At 35.2% G+C, this 25,749-nt stretch overlaps 2 pseudogenes; both read left to right on the forward strand.

Annotated features, from left to right (window-relative positions):
- The first annotated feature begins 4,924 nt into the window (after positions 1-4,924).
- LOC128246898 (uncharacterized) lies at positions 4,925-8,527 on the forward strand (annotated as a pseudogene).
- Positions 8,528-13,030: 4,503 nt separating this feature from the next.
- On the forward strand, positions 13,031-14,064 carry LOC128228034 (uncharacterized; annotated as a pseudogene).
- Positions 14,065-25,749: the final 11,685 nt, after the last annotated feature.

The following is a 25,749-nucleotide window of genomic DNA, read 5'->3' on the forward strand; positions in this document are numbered from 1 at the left end:
AGAGGGGCAGTCTTAATTGTTATGAAGAAATTGACAAATGACAATACAAGTTTTAACAAATATATTATTTACATAAATTACAATAAATAAAGAGAGATCTTCTTATGTAATATGGTTAAATGTCACTACTGCCACACTGTTACGCTGTTACCAGTCTACCACTCCACTATCTCAATCTCCCGCTAACGTAAACGTCACACAGACGTCAACCGGATGTCGACAACGGCGTCACACAGACACCACATAGACGCATCGACGTCACACAGACGCCGACCACAGGAAATACAGGCGTCACTTAGACGTCAACACTGACGTCACTCAGATACCAATCCCAATACACGTCCCGCCTCTCGACGTCCACGATAGGATATATCAACGCCCACCTAGGAGTATCCGTCCTCAGCACCAGCCTGCGTTACCGGTACAAACACGAGGTCCACTGACATCCCGCCCTGTTAGCGTCCGGAAGCCCAACTACGTTGAAAACGTCCTCTGACGTCATGAGCCCCAAAACATCAATGTAACCGTAACGTGGCAACCATAGCAAACGATGTTCTGCTGTTTACGTATAACCTGACATTCAAAATTACGACATAAGTCATACTATTTACTATATCATTGCTTACCTAAATTATATTTAACAAGCATGATTATACACTTTTACTCTCAACAATTATGCAAAGCAAAACAATAAAATGTCGGTTCATTCCCAGTCAAGGCAAAACTGTGAGAATCTAAACAATTATAGTTTAACACGAATGAAAATAGTTCTCTAGATAATTATATGAGCAAATAATGCTTACAACGCTTACTTGCAATATAAAAACCTGACAATTGCAAAGTACATGTACAAGAGACAATATTTAACTGTATTTACAAACCTAAATTGTAATGCAAGAATGTCTATAAAACAATTATAATGTAATGGCACTTACCCTGGTGTCAGGTGTTAATAATACTTAGTATTAATGCACATTCATTCCCTAACAGCTTTTCGGCTGCATAACTGCAGACGTGGCAGTTCCGTCCGTCCACCCAGAGAATGTTACACGTCTGTCTTGGTCAAAAACCTGTTCCCAACTAACTAGAGAATTACACACCCAAAACATGTACAAATTATGATGACGTAAGAATGGTCAGAGCAGTGAAAATTGGTCAAGTGTTACCGTATCGTGTCGATACAATACTACCTAATGATTGATTTTAAATCAATGTTTAAACTAGTACAAGCGAATTGTATTAAATAATAATACCATAATATAAATGTAAAATGAGATTTGTGACAAAGACGTATTGCATACTATATAGGACAAGTGAATGTCAGTGCAAAATATCAAATTGATATTTTCGCTGTTTGAAGCAGTGAAATATCATTTTTAATTCACCGTTAAATTTTTAATAAATCGCATATAAGCATATTATTAATTATATGCATCATGAAATTTTGCGATTTGAAGATGTTTTTCTGTAAACGTCTCACATCAATTTATTTAGCCTGTTATCACTTGATTTTATTTCGAAAATGCAGCCTATGCATTTACGAAAAACAGTCCATCCATATATAGGGCTAAATTAAATGAATAACTACTGTCGTTTTGATAATAGATTACATGGTTTTATTGTGCACTTGTATGGTTTGTGAGCATGGCTTTCAGAAAATGAAGTAACACTGCTTTCTGATTATACTGTCTAGGATATAATTTTCATAAAATAAGTTAGTGTGAGTATATAAGTACTGTGCAGTTTTGTCAAATAAACGGAGGCAAGACAGTAGCTCTGGAGAACATGAGGTAACATTTTTGATAATTTCCTCTTTAAAAACTGATTAAACAGTCAATTACTTGCACGGAAGTATTATCAATATGTAAAAGATTGTTATAATTATTATTATAAAGTTCTGCTTTAAATTAAGTAACAAAACAGCTTATAGGCAAATATGGTCAGGTTTTCGTAAATATTACGATAAACTGATCACTTAGAAAAATTTCATAATTTCGAAAAACCAAAATATAGAGCTGCTTAAGCAAGGTTCCGATGCTTCATAATAAAGTCTTTAATTTATCTGAGCAATTTTGAATACATTCGTCATCAAATGTCTGGTTGTCAGCGGTGAGCAGACTTCAAGATAAACCACCATAACTGCATAATCGACATTTGTTAATAACAGTAATGATCAGGCGGTATTTATAAAACTTCTAGAGTCATTTCTGGATAAAGTCGATTTCTTAACATTTTCATAGCAAAATTAAAGGAAATGTATAAGTGTTTTAAACATTAATGTATGTCTTTTGTCAATAAGGTCAATAAGAATAATGTATTTCGGAAATTCTTTAATTTTTATATCGAATGACTTAAGACATACTAAAACTAGTGAGTGACTTAGGTTAGGAAATGACTTAAGACGTTTTATGAATAACGTCCAAGGAATTTAAAACTATTGTTATTTTTCATTGCTCAAACCTCTATAGATAACTTTAATTGTTTTGAAAGGTACTTTTTTACCCATGGAAAATGACCGGAAGTGTTCTTGTTGCGTTAATAAGTAATCCAAAGGTTTTCTTATATGTAGCTGCAGATTACATTAAAAATAGTGACCAGTCAAAACATGGATTAGCCAACATTAGCGCAAACTAAATAATAAACACCGGTTTTAGAGAAGTGTGTATAGGAACTTAAAACACTTGTTTACTTATGAAATATGTTTGTTTTAAAACATTCTTTGCAAAACAAAGTATACATGTGGCATTCGGCACATCAAGATTTTTCAAAGAAGTGATGCAAAAGCAGTTTTTCGAAAAGCGCGAACGGATCATATTCGAAACCTTATATGTTGTGCCAATACTTAAAACAGTTAAACTGAAACTCTTTTTCATCGAAATACAGCTAGCATAAGTATGCAATATCAAATATCAAGGGAATGATATTGAAGGGTTATACAAGGCGATATTTAAAGATCATTTGGTATACTGACATTTTACTGTAATCACCAGGTAGACAATAATTATATCGTTTATCAAATTATACCGTATCTATTAACCGATTTAATCAAGTGTCAACGCATATCAGTAAGTATGTATATATCTCTGATAAAATATTAAAAGTTCATGATTTGTTTTGTTTAAAAATGGGGAATAATGTGTTTGTTTTTAAAAAGGCCTATTTCACATGCAATATTAACTTCGGTCCAGGAAGATCACTTAATTGAAGTTTGTGTCACTTGACATGCATAGTTCACATTACCAAGTCAGTGCTATGCACAATCATTGTCAAGCTGGACGCAGGCGCGGCTTCATTGGAATCAGACTTTATATTAAATCAGACGAAGACATATACATGCATAAGCATTTCTGACAATCATAGACAGAGTCACCGGTAAAGGATTTTCTAACAACCGTCCGTTCTTACAATGTACTAATGTTATTAACGCTGGACGTAAGCGTCTCGAGCCAACTTCGTAAATGCCAAGATTGGTATCACTTTACGTTAAACATCGCGTCAAAGTTATGTTCATGTCATGAACGTTACTTGAATTGTGTGGTCAATAATTTGATTGACGTGTACATTCAGCTATACTTGATTAGACCATTAATACACTGGAGGCTTTTGTGTTTCATTTCATTCGTTGAAGAGCAATACATGATACTAATAATGAGTAAGATCATTTTTCATATGGTACATTATAAATGACAATACAAATACATGTATAGAGCTTAAAGTATTTTTTTTATAGTTAAACTTTGTCTAAGGACCGGTTTTACCAGATATATATTATCCTAATGACTATTGTTAAAAACTCATCTTCTGTTAATGGAATAATGGAATGAAATCCCGTTGAAATACGTAACGTTTGTGTCTTTGTTTCAATTTAGATTTACTATTGCTTGAAATCATGGCCGCTAATAGTGACGGCAATTTTGTCCGTTTTTGTGAAGTATGCGCTGCACAAGATATCGTTCAAAATGCAGTAAAGTATTGTCCAATGTGTGATGAAGAGTTAATGTGCGATTCCTGCAGCAAAATACACAACCGTAAAAAGGCAACTAAATCACACATGCTGCTTCCCATTAGTAAGCTTGATGAAGGGTAAGGTAGAAAGATGTGTCAGCCTTGCAGGATTAAAGATGATACGAACCAGGCTACATTCATTTGTCCAGAATGCAATGATACTCCCTTTTGCCCCGAATGCTCATCTGCACATCATGTTACAAGTGCGGGTCATATGTTAATAACCATTAAAGAATTCAAAGCAGACATGGAAAACAATTGTTCTCTAAGGTAAATTTGGTTTTATCATTAAAATCTTCAAATTTAGAGAAGTGATTTACCTGCCGTGTCCTATGTTGTTATATGCAACGCAATCACGTAATGAATACTGTTTTGGGTTCATGCTTCAGGTATGCAGGTGTCAAAACGAATCACGTTCATACTGAGCGTAAGTCACTTAATAAGCAGCGGAAACAATACCAGCAAGAGCAGGTAAAATAATGTTATTTTGCTTAAGCTGCATATAAAATTCAACAATTTTATAATTGTCAATGATATAAGTGAGTCAAACAAATAATATTACGGCCAATTTTTGCATTGATCTTTCTCGATTAATCATAATTAATAAATTGTACATCGTATATAATTCCCTTTCAAATTCCCATGATTTAGGATCGTCCTGGTAAGCCTAGGGTGTCCGATATTGGATCGGACACGGTAACTCTGTCATGGGAGAAGCCAACTGTCTTTGGAAGCGGTGATTACTTTCAAATAGGATATAAAGATTTAAATGGTGGTAAAAAATGGCGATTTGATCACGAGAGTTTATAGAGTCTACTGTCAGACTTACTAATTTGAAGTCCGACACAAGGTTCGTATTCAGAGTCAGGATGGTTTATGATGACATTGAAGGCCCATACAGCGAGGAAAGTGACGACATTGTAATTGGATCCTCTCTTGCTTCACGACTGGTCAACTACGCGGTTCGAGTGGATCATGGCGATAACATTCCAGCAATATAAGCATTACCAATGACTGAACTAGCCAAAGCTAGAAACAAGAAAGCAAGGACTAGAAAATTTGAAATAGGTAAATTAATTAGCTTAAGTTGGCATTGCAGTGCTGGTCATGTAATATATATTATTATACCTCACTTTTATCTAAAATGGTAAACTCCCATTAATCGAAAAAGAGATAGTTTGACTACCAGAAACATGTTCAGTATATTATATTTTATTTTGTTTACTTTGTTAAACTTGTTTAATTAAATCAATTAAAACATTTTAAAACTTTTCATATACTTAATTTATTTCGGTATAATGAAATAAATATCATATGGCAGCATATGTGTTGGTATTGTGAACCCTCGAAACAGAATGTCACCCTCGGCTAACGTCTCAGATGACATTCTGGTCTTGGTTTGACAATACCAACGTTAAACATGCTGCCATATGATATTCATATAATGTCAAATATTTTACATGGTCAACATTATTGTGTTTCGTTCAATTATGGTGCTCTTCAAACGAGTTCATAAGTTCACTTGCTTAAATATGAGAACGTTTTCATCAATGCAGGTATAAGACCAAAACGTATCCGGAACGAGAAGACCATCATGATGATCGGAGAAACTGGCACTGGGAAAAGCACTCTCGTTGATGGAATGGCTAGTTATATTTTGAGCGTCAATTGGGACGACCCATTTATATTTACAATCATAAATCTTGAAGAAGAAGAGAAACAGCGTAAGAAAAACCAGGTATGATGTCAGTTTCTTTCCTTGGATATGCATATATAATGCTTTTAACACTAAATGAACTTACAAAGCCCCCATATTCTCATTCAGTTATATTTACATTAACCATTCGTCTTCTTATTCAGTATCATGAAGTATGGCAATTTAAATTCAAGACGTTTATCCTAATTGGAACTCAAACCATCAATAAGGCAACATGCTTAAGTTCTAAGGTGAGCTTTAGGATCAGAACTTGAAATAAAATGATTTCACGTTAATTTGTTAAGCACAAAAAATAACATAATTCAATATTTCTTTATGATTAAAAGATAATTTTCGGATATTAAACGAATTCCATTATAATTGTAGAAGCTCTTACCAGATAGTAATTTGATAAACATAACGTCAATGTAAATTTGTTAAAATGAAGATAGCTCGCCTTTGCGTTTAAGGCAAGAAAGGTCTCACAGCAGTGGAATACGTATTCCGACTAGCAAGCATGCTTAACTTTGAAAAAATAAAATCAAAACAGTGATATCACCAAGAATTTAAAATGTGTGCTCTAGAAAGGACAACAAACAATATGTATTAATCGTCATTTGTATATGGGCATTCATGTATGGCTTCATCCAGGTTTTAAAAGTTCAGGGTGCTGCTAGTTATATCGTTTGTAAAGTTATAAGGGAGAAAATTGCACACAGTGTGGGCTTTGAAGAATTTGAACATTCAGAATTTCACAGAAAATGCTACGAATTGTGCTTATTGAAATTTTATTATTTAAAATCATGTAATTATCAAAACAAAAGAACAATTTAATTATCTCGAGCAATTAATTCTATGAAAGCAGCAGGATGCACATGCGGGTCTCCATGAGGGTTGAAGGTTTCTGCCAAAATTGACAGGGTGCACCACACTTCCATAACTCTTTAGCTACAACCCTAAATCACGATTAACAAAATGTTTGAAACAAGTGTGGATGTCATCATGTCAGATATGGCTTAGCTTATGTTATGGGACCAATTGTGAGTCCATAGGCCCCTCCAAAAAGTGATCTTGATTAAGCTATATATCTTTGTACACAACGCTGTAGCCAAATAATATTTTGATGTAGTATCGCTTAATGTCGGTGTTAGGAAAACATTTTATTTCAAATATATCCATAATGTTTCATGTGTTGAATTTGGTGCAACGTCAGGTTGCAAAGTACCTTAGACAAAGCATATTCCATGAGTTCAAATCGGATGAAACACAAAGAAAGAAATATAGCATTGAAGCTTAATTTGCTTTCAAATCCATGTATACTTTCTTGTGTTAAAAACGTGCCTAGCCATATGTTTAGTTTCAAACGCGAAAAAATATATTCATGGCCCTAATTTGTTGAGTTTGGAGTTTTGTTGAGGCAAAGTCTTTCAATATACAATTCTTGTGTTTTCTGGCAATCAGTTTCATTTTTTGTACTGTTTTAGGCTTTGTCTCAAACGGAATGGATTACATGCTACACAATTCATCCGAAAAAGGGAGCCGCCTGTCATATTCTATCAACATTATAGACACACCAGGATTTGGCGACACTCGTGGCCTAGAGCGTGACCAAGAAATTGTGAACCAAATACGAGAATTGTTTGCAAAGACTGGTCAACAGAGCGTAGTATCAATTGATGCCGTTTGCTTTCTGATTAAGGCCCCTGATGCTAGGCTTACGCCGGTGCAAAGCTATATATTCCAGTCGATTATGTCCCTGTTTGGAAAAGATATTGAGAACAACATATGTTCCTTGATTACATTTGCAGATAGAATTGACCCTCCAGTTCTTGCGGCACTGTTGGAATCGGGTTTGCCATTTGGTACGCGATTTACCTTCAATAACTCTGGATTGTATGCAAAGAATGTTGATTTAGACAGCACAAGTTTGGCCCCAATGTTTTGGGATATGGGAATGAAAAAATTTCATAACTTTTTCCAAACGCTGAATACAATGAGAACAAAGAGCCTTCAGCTGACGAGTGCCGTTTTGTATGAAAGGAATCGCCTTGAAATAACCATACAAAATCTGGAGCCAAAATTGGACGCTGGACTTCTAAAAGTCAATCAGTTAAAAGCGGAAATAAAGTTGTTTGAAGACCACAAATCACTTATATCAGACAGCAAGGACTTCGAGTACACAGTTACTACGACTCGGCAGGTCATAACAGATTTGCCACGAGGACGACATGTCACCAATTGTACACATTTTCATTTCACGTGACACAAAAACTGTTCATACGCAAATGATGACGATAAAATTAAATGTTGTGCTATGTCAAGAGGATACTGCACCGTTTCCCCTGACAAATGCTTCTGGAAACAACATGCTAACACTCCATACATATTTTCTTTCATCTCAGTAACGGAAAACAAAACGTATGGTGAAATGAAAGCAAAGTATGAAGACGCTTCTGGTAAATTGCTTTCCCAAGAACAAGTTCTTGAAAGAATGGGTCAAGAGCTAGAAGATATGATTGACGTTATAGAAGACATGATGATTGTGGTACGAGATGCAATGCCCGTCTTGCAGAAATTGCCCTTCGACCAAACCCGCTGACCATGGTTGACCATATTGACCTTATGATTGAAAATGAAAAGATGCACAAGAAACAAGGTTGGATAAGTCGAATTAAGACGCTGCAAGCATTCCGGAAACGCGCCCTTATTCACAATGATGTCGAAACTTTCCACAGGGAAGCACATACCATCGGTGTATACGGCAAACGTAATAAGCGCGACAAGAAATCTGTATTCCAACGTATTCGTGAAGTATTCAACTGGTAAAAGGTTCGAAGTCTGGCCTCACGAAATTTTAATGTTAGCATTATGTTATCATAAATATTGTTGACTGATTTACCTTACGCTGTGTTCGTTCTATGCAGCTTTAATCGATGACTTTATATAAACAGCTGTAAAAAAACGTTGGTGTATTTTACTGTATGTTTTCATAGTCTAGTTTGTTCGATTTATTAAAGGAAGATTGTGACAAATTCAACAATTAAGAAATTTAGACTCGTGTATATAATGTACTTGTATATTATGTGTATATGAAGTATTTACATTTCCTAATATGTATTTTATTGCATATTAGAGTTTTTTGTGTCCGCACAAACATTATTTTGCCGAAAACGCAACAAACATAGTAGATACATGCACCGCATTACTTCATCATTTGAAAATGATATCGTCATTTTTAGATAATACTGTTAGACCATGTATCGATGAATCCTTTAAAGCTGCACTCTCACAGATATACCGTTTTTAACTGGTGTCCTTGCATTTTCGCAAAAATTGGCTCGTTGCGAGACAAAAAAATAAAACAAATGTTAAACGTTCAATCTTTGAGAGTGCAGCTTTAACAAGGATGTTGAAAGTACGGTTTGCACTTGTTGGTCTCTGTAGTATTAGTTTAATGTATATGACATTTCAATAACCTCGATGTTACTCGTCATAATTCTTCTGCGTTTTCCACGTATTCAAAAAACACCGTAACATATCATGTTTTTATTGTTTTTTATTTTTTAAGTAAATGTAATACTTAAATTGTTCTTCATTTTGTTATGTTTAAAATTTGTCATGTTCTCATTTATATATTATATATTAACATACATTTGGCGGCTGTTGATGCTTAGAAAGTTTGTTGTTTTGACAAAACAAATGGTAATGCAAGGTACCAGAGACGTGGTTGAATGGGCTTCATTATTACATTACTTTACTTGTTGAAGAGCACTTTCCGAAAGGTAGCATTAGCCGGCAATCGTTATTTTCTCCATTTATTTATGATTGTCATGGCATTTGTAAGCGTAATTTCGTAATAAATGTAAATTTGCCTCGACTAATCATGAAATCATATAAAATGTGTGACTGTTAAATTGACTGCGCATGCGTATCGACCAATTAGCATATATATTTATTTCAATCGGTTTTCCCAAATAAAATGTATTATCGGAATGTTTTTACCATTTTTCGTGCGACAACATCCAGGAATTATATTTCATTAAATCACTTGATTGAAAAAAATGTATAAATGTAACACCATCATCCACATCCTGAATGTAAATAAACGTTGATTTGTATTGATGATTTTATTTATCAAGTGAGACAACTTGTACAAACCCAAGCTCGCCGGGAGTCTTCTAATTATGGAAACATTTCGAATAAACACGGAAAAATCCGTACTATTACGGATTTATCACAATCGTTTTCAAAGACATAGCGAACTTGACCGGCGACAAGCCAACATGAAAATACAGTTAATTTCATTTTCCCCACAGTTAATTTCATTTTCCCCACAGTTAATTTCATTTTCCCCACAGTTAATTTAATTTTCTCCACAGTTAATTTCATTTAATTTTTCAACACGGTTCTGGACCTCAAATATTTCGTAAATATGGATGAGAATTGTTATTTTCATTGAGATCATTTTTGTTATGTTATGTTATGTCATAAACCCTTCTCGATTGAAAATTATAAACATGTGGACGCGGCCTTTAATCAATTGGAAATAATTGTTACCTTGGTGTATGTTCTCGTCCGTTTCATTTATATCTTTGTCTTTTTTAAGCAAATGAAACTTTGTCGAACGTTCGCAAACATTTGAAACGTAAAGTAAGTTTGGCCAGGTCGTTGGGTAACTATAGAGGCTATAAATCCCCTTTTTGGTACAGTTATTCAATGAGGTTTTAAGGATTATGGGACTGCAGAGGTCAGTACGCCGTACGCAGACTCGAATATGGCCTTATTCGGTATGCAGACTTAAAACATTGGTCAGTGGGTTAAAGGTGATTGTTGTGGTGACCTTGAGCTGAAAAACAGATTCCGATAAATAACAGAAGAACGCTTAGGCATAACGAATAGTTAATATCTACCCAATTTCGAAATGACCTTTCATTTGAAATTGTTGCAGATAAATATTTCCAAATTCTGGGAAAAGTAGGGTTGGTCATCATAAAAATATGTCACATACTCAAGGATATCTGTCTATACAGGCCTTAATACTGGTGGCTATTTGTAAGGCTTTTTGAAAGCATTTACACATTCCTGTGACAGCTTTTATTTCATCTAAAATACAAGCTAAAGTACTCTAAAGGCCCTGATCAGGATGATAATGAATATGCGGGAAATGTGGGAATAAACGACCGTATCGCCAATATTTAATCAAACAAAAAGCATTTTCTGTCAGAATCTAAATGATTATGTCCTTAGGGTTCTTTTAAAACCGGTTTAAAGGTGCAGGAAAACATGAAATGGCGAAGTCAGTTTTACTTGTTTTCATTATGATGAGAAAAAGAAAACATGATAAGAGTGTATTTCAGGACATATATGTTACTTGTTTGTTGAAGTTCGAGCGCTTGCATAAAGTTATATGTCATCAGTGGTGTACCAACTAGTGCAATATTTACTTTTGGTGTTCACAGTGTTTTCTTACACAGAAACAACCTTTGCTATAATATGTCTTAAATTTATATAATATGCCTGTTAATTGTAGCGGTTCTTTTTTAAGAACTAGCCATAACCAATCGTAACGACTGTAACGTCATTTTGGCAATGCCGTCGTTGTCATTATTTCCAGGTCATGTGTGCGCTGGCATTTGATTTGTTATTTAGGGCGGACCAAAATATGAAAATAATCAAAAATATCAAAATTGTTATTTTCACCTTTTCACTGATAAATCCCAAACACTGAAATATAAATTATATATCACTGATAAATGAATTCTAACCACCGAAAAGGGTATAATGAATATTTTTATAACATAACTATGGCGCAGGAGTGATATAACCCCATGCAAAAAAAATAATATATTTAACTTTATAATATATAATATATATATATAACTAGTGTAATAAACATGCAAATTAAGTAACCGCATCAGAGAAAAATGTATTCGTACGCGCTGTCAAAAAATGTAAACAAACATTAGAAATGATGTTTCGAAAGATATCATGTCGGTGCCAACAAACACAGCTCAACGTTGAAACGAATGGCAAAGAAGGATGGGCCCAATCCAATCCAGTTCGTTAGCAATGCTCAAGTTCACACACTGTCACAGTCACTGATTCCACATCAAATCCAACTTTTTCTTGTGGATTTTACAACATTTATGGCGCTCCAATTCACGGGGGTAATGTTCTTGCGCACATCCAGCAAAATGACAAAATTTATGCTGAAATCGACAAGCTACAAAGCGAAATCGCACTATTGAAAGCGACTGTGACGCTGACGTAGTCAATGTTCTTTTTAAACCTTAGTCGCCAAATAAGATGTACACATATGATAATCGAGAGATGATTTAAGATTTTAATTGTTAATAAAATGATTTTATGTCGGGCTATGTTTTCTTTCCTGCGGATAAAACATCCAAATGACACACAATGTTAATTCTTCGCACTTTGACAAAGAAAATTATTGAAGAAACTTGGACCTAGATTTCGACCGTAAATGAGTTATGTTATAAATAGAATCTCAAATTTGTGTTTATTCTGTATCAAATGTATTTAACTCGTCGGCAGAGCCTCGTTTTTATCGTTTTAAAATGAACTCGTTTAATACATTCGATACAAAATGAACACTCATTTGAGATCCTCTATATATGCAACAATATATCGTAAAGGTGGGATCGATTTCGTGTTTTACAGGTTCAAATGATATCAATAGCATAATGGTTAACGGTTTGTTTCAATTATGTTTGAAAGTTTTTGTTGTAGTAAGTTAAAATTTCATTTAAACAAGATACTTCACAGTACGTGCTCACAATTATGTCGGGAATCCTTCATAAAACCGTTCAGTTAATCATTATTCAAGTGATGTTGTTTCCTAGACTAATACACCATTGTTAAAACAAATGCTGAATTATGATAAGGGATGTTAAAATATGATTGTTTTCAGATTAAACTGAAATGAAATGAAGCGTACATCAAGAACATGATTAGACAAACCTGCCAAAAGTCACCTACACGAAAATATATATTCATGAAATTATAATTAATAATTACGCCATTTTCATTTACCTCTTAGCTCCAAGTTTTATTTTGTTTACGCTGTTTTTCCAAAGACTTGATTTGTTTAAATTTTGTATCATGGAGGATCACGTGATCATAATTGGCCAAAAAAAATATTAATATAGTAAAATTATACAATAAAATATGTTTGACAAAAACAACCTCTATGAACAAACATTTCGACATATTTAATGGATGCTTAATAACTTGGTCCCAAACTTGTTGCTTGGTTTATTATGGCTTGGTTTTCGAACCTTAGAACCAACTCATCAAAGCTCAGACAAAATGAATCGGATGAGGCCTTATCTCAGACTGAATGGGTCAGGTGCTACACAATTCATCCGAAAAAAGAAAGCCGCTTCTCCAACTCTATTAACACTCTGGACTTTTTGCAAAAATGTCGATGTAGACGACACAAGTTTAGTCCCTACGTTTTGGAATATGGGAATGAAAGGTTTCCGTAATTTCTTCAAAACGCTAGGCACAATGAGTACAAAGAGCCTTCAGATAATAAGATACGTTTTGTATGAAAGAAATCGCCTGGAGGTAACCATAAAAAATCTGGAACCAAAAGTGGACGTCGGGCTATCAAAGGTCAGTCAACTTAAAGCAGAAATGAAGCTATTTGCAGACCATAAAGCAGATATCGCGGACAGCAAGGACATCGAGTACACAGTAAGTTGAACACGACAGGTAAAAAAAGATTTGCCTCGTTGACAGCATGTCACAAATTGCACACATTGTCATTTCACATGTCATGAAAATTGCGCTTACGCAAATGACGATGACAAAATCAATTGCTGAGCTATGTCTGGAGGATACTGTACAAATTGCCCGGACAAATGCTTCTGGGAACAGCATGCCAACACACCATACATCTTTTATTTTACCACGGTGATAGAAAAGAAAACGTATTCTACAATAAAAGCCAAATACGAAGAAGCTTCCGGTAATTTGCTTACATAAGAACAACTTCTTGAACTGATGGGTCAAGAACTAGAAGATATGATTGACGTTATAGAAGACATGATGATCGTTGTACGAAATTGCAATGCCCGTCTTGCAGAAATCGTCCTTCAACCAAACCCGCTGACCATGGTTGACCATATAGATCTTATGATCGAAAATGAGAAGATGCACAGGAAAGACGGTTGGCTAAATCGCGTCAGGACGTTGCAATCATTCCGGAAAGCGCCCTCATTCACAATGATGTTGAGACGTTTCACAGGGAAGCGCATACCATCGGCGTTTATGATAAACGAAATAATCGCGACCGAAAGTCTGTATTCCAGCGCATTCGTGATGTATTCCACTGGTAGAATTTCAATGATACAGGATTGCAATACCTGTCTAGCACAAATTGCTCTTCGTCCAAACCCGCTCTCCATAGTTGACCATATAGACATTTGATCGAGAATGAAACACTTTCTAAAATATTGATTTGCATTATACAGGACCTGCTGACACAATACAAACAATAACAAGATCAACAATTTCCGTGTATATTGTAATGCGATGACTTGCGATCCGAACATATCCGAAGATGATGCGTTCATCGGAAAAAAACGCAATTGGCGAAAGGCAGTTCATTGAAGGAATGGAAGTTGAGGTGTGAATATTGAAAGTGAACACAAAAAATATTATCGTTGCTAACATTTACACTTAATTACATATTTTAATCAGAAATCAAACAAAAACTTAATTCAAACGGGAATGATTGATGTACTATTGATTTGGAATAGCTCAATAAAGTCATGAAATCAAACCCTCATATATATTCTGATTATCATCCTAAGCTTTGTCTTTGTTCAAGCATTAAATGATAGAGATTTAACATATTCGCAATATATAATAAAACGCAATGTATTGCATTATATGCTTATTTGTAAAATATAACAGCCGTACAGCGCATGCAAACACGTTTGTTTTCGTGAAATTCACTTTCTAACATATAAGCAACAATTAATCTTTGGGGCTCTTGGTTTATACGGGCTCTAAACCGAGCGAAGCTCGGCAGAGCCCTATTACGATCACACATAGCACTACTTTCGTTCAAAAGTTGCACATACTATCAGCCTGAAAAAAAGACGTTAAGGTGATGGAACCAGTATTTTTTCTGTTCATAAACTATATTGAGCGCGTGCATGCCGGACACCAACGTCATCAGAGCGTGACGATACGGAAGAATGCAATTTAAACTATGAGATGCGGCGAAATAGGGCCCTACTAGTTATTAAAATAACTCAAAATATGCTTATGAGCAAATACTATGAATACTTTTAGTAAACTCAAAAACACAAATAAAACATATTTCTATAGATTGTCTGAGATATATACTTTGTTTTCACTTGTTTATTAAAGATATTCATACGCATTGTTTACCATTCTATACAAAGGTCACACTTGACAGTTAGTAGTTGTCATTTTAGGCTTTACAATATCAATACTATTTAGATGTTTGACAGTTGTTGATCGGTTAGAAATTGCGAAGAATTAATTCCTGTTGGATTACCGATTTAATTACGACCATGGATTAAACCGGTACACATAGCAGAGCTTGTCACGTCAGCCAGGTACAGTATGATTATTTTGTAAAAATGTAAAACCACTGTTCAGTTAATCATACAATGAAGATATCAATTTCATAAACTTATGACATGCGGTTGACCAGTTCAGAAATCGCTATGGCTGAGCGAGATATTGTCACTGAAAAGATGGATGGGGTGTACCGTCTGCGAACCTCAACAATGGATGAGTGAGATGTTTTGACTGAGATCAAAGGATGGGAACACCTTTCAATTACCAACATGCTGGTTGAGAGATTGAAAATAAAAAGGATTTACAGGAATTGTGTCACAGGTGAACTCTTGTGCCATGCAACACCACTTTTTTGTAAATTAAGAAGTTGGGCGGGGAGGGTGCGGGAGGGGTATCCCCTCCTGCCAAGTGAATCTATGGCGTAGCGCAAGATTATGACTGAAAAGATCAATGGACGGTTGCGGTCCGACACGATGTGAATGATAAGGATTGTATGTAACATTAAAATATTTAATATGTAAAAATATACGACCAAAAGTGGGTTATTTGTTTATTATATGTATCATAGAGTACACAGTGACAAACACATTTTTTTTATAATTCTCAGACCAAGAGATCACCCAAGGGACTGAATCACCCCAATCAGATAGCTCGACTGGCCACAACTGCAGTCGAAATACCAGGTAACTGAAATGCAACACCACTTTTTTGTGACAGATGTTATTAAATTAAGAAGTTGGAAGGGGAGGGTGCGGGAGTGGTTTCCACTCCTGCCAAAAAACCATGGCAGAGCGCAAGATTATGACTGAAAAGATAAATGGACGGTTGTGGTCCAACACCATGGCTTTATGAGTTATTGTGACTGTAAAGATGAATGGTTTTGCTTTGATCCACAGATTGTGTGAAAGATTGCATATAAATAGTGCCGAGTGACCCCTCGTGCCAAGCAAAACTATGGGAGGTTAGAGATTGTGACTGAATATGTTGAGAGGAAGGCTGACACCACAAGAGTGCAAGATTGTGATTGAAAGACAAATCGGCAAATGCGGGTTGATGGTTTTGCTGTGGGCCACAGATCGTGTGAAATATTGTAACTAAATAGTCAGTCCAGGGTGTGGAGAAGGCGAACCATCCTGCCAAACAACCTCCATGACTGAGTGAGAGTTGCCATACCCTTACAATGAAACAACATGGCTTTGTGAGAGAATCATCAATGTTACTAAAATACACTTACTTTACAGGTGCACCTGTATGTTATCAAGCTGTGCAATTCTTTATTCATACGTTCTGTTCTATATATATTTTAAAACTTTGAAATGGAGGTGCACCTCTTAAATAAATACAACTGCACCTCTATATTTAAGATGGAGGTGCACATCTTTAATATACAACTGCACCTCTATATTTAGACCGTCATGCATTTTTTTATCCCTGCACCTTAAAAAATTAGGTGCAACTCCATTTTTTTTTCAATTTACATCGCCGTTTAGTAATTTTTCACCCAAATGGTAAGTCAAACTGTACTGGCTTGCTCACACTCAATTTCATGGTCAAGTTTGTTATAAAATTGCCATTGTGTCAAAATTTCTGCTTGTTAATAAGTAAAAAAGTATAAATGAGATGCCTAAAGAAGTTTGTGTTGTTGATAGTAAATACTGTAAACACTCTCTGCGATTCACTCAAATCTGCATGCGATAATGCACCAGTCAATTGTAACCCCCCCAGGACTTTGACTTTTGGTCCAGCCAACCCTGGCTAAAATCCCTGACCTGTTGGGACGAACAGATTGTTAGATCCCGGCCAAATGCCCCTGCACCCCAGGGACCCTAGGTAAGGCCCATTACCCGTTATATTTAAAGTGAAGACAAAACCACCGCATTCACCCGGCACTGAGGGCCACCTGAAAGATAAACACACGGCCCATTTCCCCGTCTATCCCCTGTATACCCCCGGACCTGGGGGTGCGTGGTTACAATTGACTTGTGCATAAGACCCCAGCTTCTCGATAAATCTTAAGCGTAACGGACTTAAAAAGCTTGAACCTGTTATAAAATATTTCCATAAATTGGGGCAAAGAAACATGACATACAAAATAAAAAGTCATGTACATACAGTGTACTAATGCTCAATAGCAATATGTTTGGTCATAAAGAAGTTGTGTTACTATAGTTTAGATTTCAGAGTAAATCACTTGTAAATGGGATATGTAAGATTAGCACAAATTACAGACATTTTTTTGTATTTCAGAATGCATCCATGCCACCTGGTTTTTGACATTACTGCTATGGACAGATTTTCAGCAATGCAGGTATAGCCATGTTATGTATTACTGGAGGCAATAAGTTTGGAAATAAACCAGACTTTTGTCAAGCTTTCCCTGAAATAAATTGCCAGTATGTTTCTTGCTCTTTGATATTAACATTCGCTTGTTATGACATCATGATCAGTGTTTATTTCAATAGCCCATTAATGAACTGTTTCTTTCCGAATTGAATTTCTTTCATGCCGTTTTTGTTGCGGCTTTGAGATAATATCATTTTTTAATAAAACTGCTGACCTTCATTGGCCTTTGGACTGTATTGTGCATCTATTCGCACATTTTGTTTGCTCTTTTATGCAAACATTGCATTAATTGCAAAGAAGTATCACAACTTACTACACATGATGCAGAATTATGTTTCATTTAGTGTGCATATGATTTATAGCTTATGAACATGCAAAACATCTACTTAAACAATCACAGCAACACAATGAGATCCAGATCTAAAGAAATATTGCTACTTTTCATTCATTCATACTGTCAATCATATATTCATTTACTTGAAGTAAATACATTGAAAAAAATTGCATCTCAACTTTGATGGCAAAAGCAATAAAAATGTGAGCAGGGGGATTGAGATAAGTACCTTTTCCCTTTATGCATTAAAGAAAAAACCTAAATACACTCAAAATGCCTTAAAGGGTACAAAAGATTGGCACAAAAAATATTATTTTCTGTAGCGAATCTCGGTACAACTGTTTCATAAAATTTGATCAAAACGTTCAATCTGTGAGAGTGCAGCTTTAATAAATTAAAACACTAATTTATTGTTTATCTAATATAGCCATCCTGGTTGCTGAAGCCACACAGAGGTATTTTCAAGGACAAGAACCAATGCTGATCTAAACATGGTCTAGTGATGAAATTCCATACCCGTTCTTGGCAAGGATTTTTTAGAAAATAATTTTGTTTGCAAGTAAGAAAGATTTCTAAGAAAGTCTGGTTTAAAGGCTTTCAAAATGCATCTGGGTACTCGATTAGTAAAGATTAACCTTTGAGTTGTTAAAAAAGTTATTGCAAATCTTCCAAAAGACTATATATTTAATATTTTTTGTTTTGGAATTAATGAACTTTTCTGCACATTTATCGCATTAATGCACCAGTCAGTTGTAACCTTGGACCCTCCAGGTCCAGTGGTAAACCGGGGATAGCCGGGGAAAAGTGCTGTGATTTTACCATTCAGGTGTCACGGCAGTGCCGGCTGAATGCGGTGGTTTTGTCTTGGTGCAAAATATAGCTGTGCGGGGGGGGGGGGCATTTGGTGGGTATTTTAACATCATTTCTTCCCTGCAGGGCGGGGATTTTACCCTGGGTTGGCTGGACTGAAAGTCAAAGTCCCCGCTATTCCCCGGGCTTGAGTGGTGTTTACAATTGACTGGAGCATAATTCCTACATAAAAGGTTATGTATGTCTCAAATGAGTGTTTACAGGCATTTTTCATACTTTTACAGTAGAAGAAGATAGTCTTATTCTGTGTCAAACATTGATTTTGTGTCTTGCTTGCAGAATATGATGTGCCAATAAGCTCCAGTTTGCTGCGGCTTTTCGCCCATGGAAGTGGTCCTGCAATCTCGATCCAGGAGTTGCAGCTCTGAATCTAATATTTGAGAATGAAGATGTAAGTTAACTTTGTAGTACTTTTTGTGTGTAAATGATTCCAAAGAGTGAGATTTATACCAATCAGGTGTAAATAAGCAACTTATAGACACTGGTTAAGAGCTGTAATCTTAATTTTAAGGCAAATCTAGCCTTCAAAACAGATATTTTAAGCAATTTTTTTTTAAACTTAGCATAATTATGCTATCACTGCATTTTCTACATCATGTAGCCATCTCATACATTAAAACACTAGCAGTTGTCATGAATCTTTCAGTTTTGGTGTTTTTTTTACCATTTCCTTTGCTGCGCCATTTGTCCCTGGAAGCATTTCAGTTTGGCTCTTTGTCATTTTTTATATAAACGCTAAGCTGATAAAGTGGAAAAATCTGAATTTTGCTTTGAAAAAATCTTAATAGAGTAGGCAGGCCATTTTTATGGTGCTGTCTTATATTTATATATAAACTTTACTTGGTCAGATTAATCCAATGCATGAGGAAATAATGGCTCTTTAAAAGTTTGCGGCTTACCGATTGATGGAAATGGCTATTTCTGCCTTTTATGAAAACACCACTGGTGCTTATACTCATTCTAAAAGAGTTTAATATATCATTGCCAAACTTTCAGTATTTGTTGCATACAGCCTGAAATTGAACTACAGGAGTTTTGATGTCTGTTTTTGCAAAAATATTATATGAAAATACTGTTTTGAAGAGATACATTGTAAGCTTGGTTTGTGTCTATATGAAACATACTGGTCTTAGGCCATATTTACATATTTTTAACAACGGTGACTTCATTTGTTAGTGTGATAGTCTCTTCATCTGCGTCAATGTAAACAAATTGACCCTTGTTTATTATATTCTGAGTTTAAAATAGATGTTAATCTGTTTCAGATCGGAATTCATCACTATAGTACCGTATTCACCAGTAAGGTTTTATCCAGGATACCAGAGTGGCATCTGGGATTTATCTCTTCAGTAATCGGATTCACCAGTAACGTTTTATCCAGGATACCAGAGTGGCATCAGGATTTGATCACTTCAGTACTGTATTCAGCAGTAACATTTCATCCAGGATACCAGAGTTGGCATATGGGACGATCACTTCAGTACCCTATACCAGAGTGCATTATGTATCTTGGATCAATGACTTCAGTACTGTAATCATCATGAACAATTGAAATAAGAAACAAGAATTGCATATGTATCAAATGCAGAGAAATGTGTCAATTGTCTTGGAGAGTATTCCCCTATCAATAGATCAATACATCATAGTTTATTACAGTCATCTTGTCAGTAGGCTGCTAAACTCTTGCTGGGGGGAGGGGGCAATTTACTATGTCTGAAATACAGTGACATTGTTAAAATTAAAACAAAGCCTAATATGTTCTGAACAATTAAGTGTATTGGCAACATATACTTTTGTAGTTTTAAACTGAATGAGTTTATGAATGAGCTAATGTAAGCATAATAATAGTAAATTTTTGTTCTGATAATGTTATGAACAGTTAAATTGCTTTATTGTGCATATATTACAAGTTTACAACATAAATATATATATGTATCAACAACAAGAACTATTTTGTTGAATAATCTATGTGCTTGTTTTTAGCTCACCTGAGCTCAAGGGGAGCTATTGTGATCGCCCTGTGTCCGTCATCCGTCGTAGTCGTCCGTTGTCGTCCGTCGTCAACAATTTGACTGTTAACTCTCTAGAGGTCACAGTTTGGGCAATATCTTAATGAAACTTGGTCAGAATGTTAGTTTAAACATATTTATTATGCAGAAAACAACAATACAGCATTTGTTACAAACATATAAAATAAAGAATTGGAACGGTAGAATTAACTAATAAAGTTCCTTTTTTCTAATGGTTATTTGCAATAGTATTAAATACAGGTTTTACTAAATAAAGGATTAATATGATAGCTCTCAGAGTAGTAAGATGATTTTAGATAGAACGGTGGTAAAATTTCAAATTTAAAGGAATTTAATATCAGATAATGCAAAACAAAATGCAAAAGAAGATAATGATAAGCTATGTTGAGATAGGAGAAGGAAAGAAGGAAGGCAGAGTAAAAGTCATATGATGGATTTAAATTGAAGTAGTTTAATCAAATTTTTTTGTTATGTGAATATATAGGTGGACTGCATCAAACAGTTTGAAATTCTGTTCTTCAGTCAGAGTGTCAGCACCATACAATAGTGAACGAAGAGTTACTTCAGTCAGTGCTTCCACTGAGTCGATCAGAGAAAGTCTATGATCGGAGTAGAGTGGACATAAAAGAAGAAATTGATATGTTGTTTCTTGGCGTCCGCAAATATAGAGTGGAGAAGATACGATGTTTTTCGAATAAAGGTGATGGTTTAATGAGCTGCATTCCGTTCGTAAACGAGTATGTAGGACTTGAAGCTTACGCTTCCCATAATAGAATAACTTGCTAGATTTAGAAGTAACTGACTTGATATATTCTTTGAAACCAGACACGGTATCTAATGAAGATGCCTCAGCTGGAAGACTATTCCAGGAAGAGATAGCCGAAGGAAGGAAATAGTTCATATACAATGATGTGCGAGTTCTAGGAATGGAGATTTTAGATGAACTTCTGAGAGATCTTGTTGATACTTGCCCCACTATTGGGGGGACCAAGTTTGAAAGATAATCAGGAGTGAACCCATTTTTCATTTTAAAGGAAAGGAGAAGTTTGTACTTTTCGCGCCTAGTTTGTAAACTTTCCCAGCCAGTTTCAACTTCGAGAAGACGTAAGGAAACCAAACGTGTACAACCAGTTACAATTCTGGCTTACTCGGTCTGGATTTTATCTAATTCATTCTTTTCATGTTGGGTGCAATTACTCCAAATAACGTCTGCATATTCAAGGATTGGTCTGACAAAATATAAATAAATAACTTCTAAAGATCGCCTGTCTAATTGAAATCTTAGCCGTTTCATCACGTTGATCCGAGCCCAAGCTTTATCTTTAATATAATCAATATGAACATGCCAACTACAATCTTCAGATATATGTATTTCGAGATGTTTATGGGATTCAACAGAGGGTATCACTGTATCAAACATTTGCAAAGGAGGATGAAGGGGCTTTAATTTTTTTTGGTTAGCACCATAGATTCGGATTTAGATGGATTAAATTTCACAAGCCACTTGTCAGCCCAATGAGACAACTTGCTGATATCGGACTGTAGTTGCTCAGCTGCAACTTGGGGTGTTTGGACTATGACAAATAGACTAGTATCATCAGCAAATAAATTGATGTTAGAATTGACATCATTTACAATATCATTAATGTATATAAGAAACAAAAGGGGGCCTAAAATAGAGCCTTGGGGTACACCAGCCTTAATTTCAGAAAATGATGAAGAAGCTCCTGGAATAACCACTCTTTGTCGACGATATTCCAAGTAAGAAAGAAGTGAACCACATATGCCTGCATGTTCGAGTTTGTACAAAAGACCACGGTGCGAAACCTTGTCAAAGGCTTTATTTATATCAAAGAAAACAACTCTTATTTCAAGACCTTCGTCAAGGGCATGGCAGAACTTATCATAGATATGTGTTAGTTGATTAACGGTAGAGTCACCGAGCATGAAACCGGATCGAAAACATGTAAAGAAGTGAGTATCACGGAGAAAGTTAAAGACATGTTTAAATATAGTCCGTTCAAAGACCTTTTCCATAGTATTTAGGAGTGACATTGGACGATAATTCGATGGGTCTGAAGGATCACCCTTTTTGAAAATTGCACAAACATTTGTACACTTCCAACTTGATGGCATAATATAAGTATTTAATGAATCATTAAACAGATCACACCAAGGCTGACTGAGTTGAGCAGAGGCTTCGAGAAGAATGCGATTACTTACTCCGTCAGGACCAGATGCTTTACCCACAACCAGGCAACTTATCGCATCTTTTACTTCAGATGGCGTAATGTGGATGTTATTAAGAATATCATGAGTAGGATTTGAATCAAGCAGAGGCAAAGTTTGACTATAGTCGTCAATGTATGTTTGACGAACAACAAATCGTTCAGAATATCGGCCTTATCTTGTTCGTCTGTCTTTAGTTCTCCATCACTGGGTTAAGGAGTGGAGGAATAGCTTTGGATGTATCCGGACTAATGAAGGATTTAAGAGTTTCCACCAATTTTTCGAACTAATTACGCTGGATTTGAGATTGGAAGCACGATTATCAAAATACAAGGATTTGGGCCGACGAATCAGAGCAACAACTTCATTTCTAAGACCACGGAACTTTAACCAGTGTACTGGATTATTACTGAACCTAGCCTTTCTGAACGCCCTTTTGCGTTTTCGAATTTTTAATTTAATATCAGCATTCATCCATGGGGGATCTTTATGATTAACATTAACAACCTTGCTTGGAATACAACAGCTAGCAATATCAGTGATGGTTTTTGTAAGATTTGAAGTAAAGTCATTAACATTATAACACTTCACAGCTGACCAATCAACATCCGATAGTTTCTGTCGTAATGATTCATAATCACCATTGTCGTATTTCCATATAAGACGTCGAATTATTTTTTAACTGGTTTATTATATCTGAATATTCCAAATATAGGACAATGAAAACGAATGTTATGGTCGATTAATGGACCACTGACACCACTATGAACTAGAGAGTTTTGATTGGATACAAATAAAAGGTCGATAATCGACGATGAATGTTCGGTAAAATGCGTTGGCTCCGAAATGACTTGCTGAAGTCCAAATTGTTGAGACAATGATTGTATTTTACGACCAGAAACATCATGAAGTGTGTTGAGATTGAAGTCGCCAGTTATAATAATATCATCGATCCCGCTTTCTCTCGCAAGCCCAATTGAATCATCAATGAGTTTATAATAGTTGTTATTAGAATTGGGAGGGCGATAGAAAACGCCTACAAGTAAACTTTTTGTTCTGCTGATCTTGACTTCTAACCAGAGACATTCAACATCAAATAACTCAAGATCATTTCTTCGGACAAATCTAATACCATCTTTAATATAAGCGACAGCACCACCGTACGAACCTCCATGCCGATCTCTACGAACTGGTCTAGAAAAACCATTTATGATGATGTCATCATCAGAGATGACGTCAAAAAGCCAAGTTTCAGAAAATGTAAGTATATCGAAAGAGCAAAGTTCACTGGACAGTAAGTCCAAATTCGGTACTAGACTTTGAACATTGTAATGCAAGACAGAAAAATAGCTAGGACTACTTAAAAACTTCGATAGGTTACAAGAGTTGTCCCCGACCGAACTGTCAGAAGAAGTGGTGTTTATTGAGTTTGGGCCAGGATTCGGGTGAATGTCACCGGATAATAGTAAAAGATATCATAACAAAATAAGTGCAACAAACAGAAGTATGCTACTGAATGTCAGAATGTTACTCTCAATAAAATCTTGTTAATACTCTAAGCCCCAATTTCTCGAAACTTCTTAAGCTTAACAGGCTTAAGAAGCTTTTAATATTTCAATTACTCAAAATACATACTTGAATGGAATTTTGATAAATGAAAAATGGTATAATTTAACTAACATATAGATAATTCCTATCTAAAGTATAAAAACTCTTAAAGAAGTAAATATTATTCAAATTATTGAAAACCAAAAATAGTGAGTTTAGCTTAATCCTGTTATAAGGGACTTAAGAAGTTTCGAGAAATTGAGGCCTGAGGTGCTAACAACATCAACTACAGGGAATTTATATTCATTTCAAACTGCTGAGGTGGTCAAACCATTTTTCCAGGTTATTTGCAGAACCTTAAAAATCTAAAATATACACAATGCTGTTTTACATATTATAATAGTTTAGTACAGGTTAATTGTCAGATAACTTTAATAATTAGTTTTAAGTAAACTCAATCTGTTTCGTTTACCTTCTTATGTTTAAAGTAGGAATCATTTATTTGTACTGTAAATGCTTGTATGACATTCAGTTTTAGGTAAATTAATATACTTGTGTTTGTTATTATGAGTTTTTTCAAACATTAGAATATTAAATTTGCTTTGCATTGCCTTAACCTTACTTGTTATGCACCTTAATAATCTAATTGGTGTAGTCAAAGTCATAGTATGTCATATAAAATGAATTTTGACTTTGGCACTTGTTTACCTAAGAATAAATGTACTGCATTAGCAGTTTCTGCAGTTGATAACATACCTAGAGCCCGTCTAAGGCAGTGCCTTATTTCATATTACTAATCCATTAAATAATCAATTATTATTAATATTATTATATACGTATATATGCAATATAAAATGGTTAGATTTGTAACTATCGCAGCCCCAAAAAATATTTAGTCAGCTACAGTTTGGTCTCAGAAAATAGAGCCTCACAATTTAGGAAAAACAATGTCAGTAGTTGGATTTTCAGAAGGTAATCGTCGTCTTTACGATGATTTGCCCTTGTTTAAGGTGATTTTCCCGTGTAAGGGAAATAACTTTTGCATTATGAGACGCAAAATAACGCGGAGAGTTATTCATCGTAACCATGTCTGAAAGATTGTTTTTGCTAAT

Source organism: Mya arenaria, chromosome 1 (assembly GCF_026914265.1).
Source record: "Mya arenaria isolate MELC-2E11 chromosome 1, ASM2691426v1".
Classification (NCBI taxonomy): Eukaryota; Metazoa; Mollusca; class Bivalvia; order Myida; family Myidae; genus Mya; species Mya arenaria.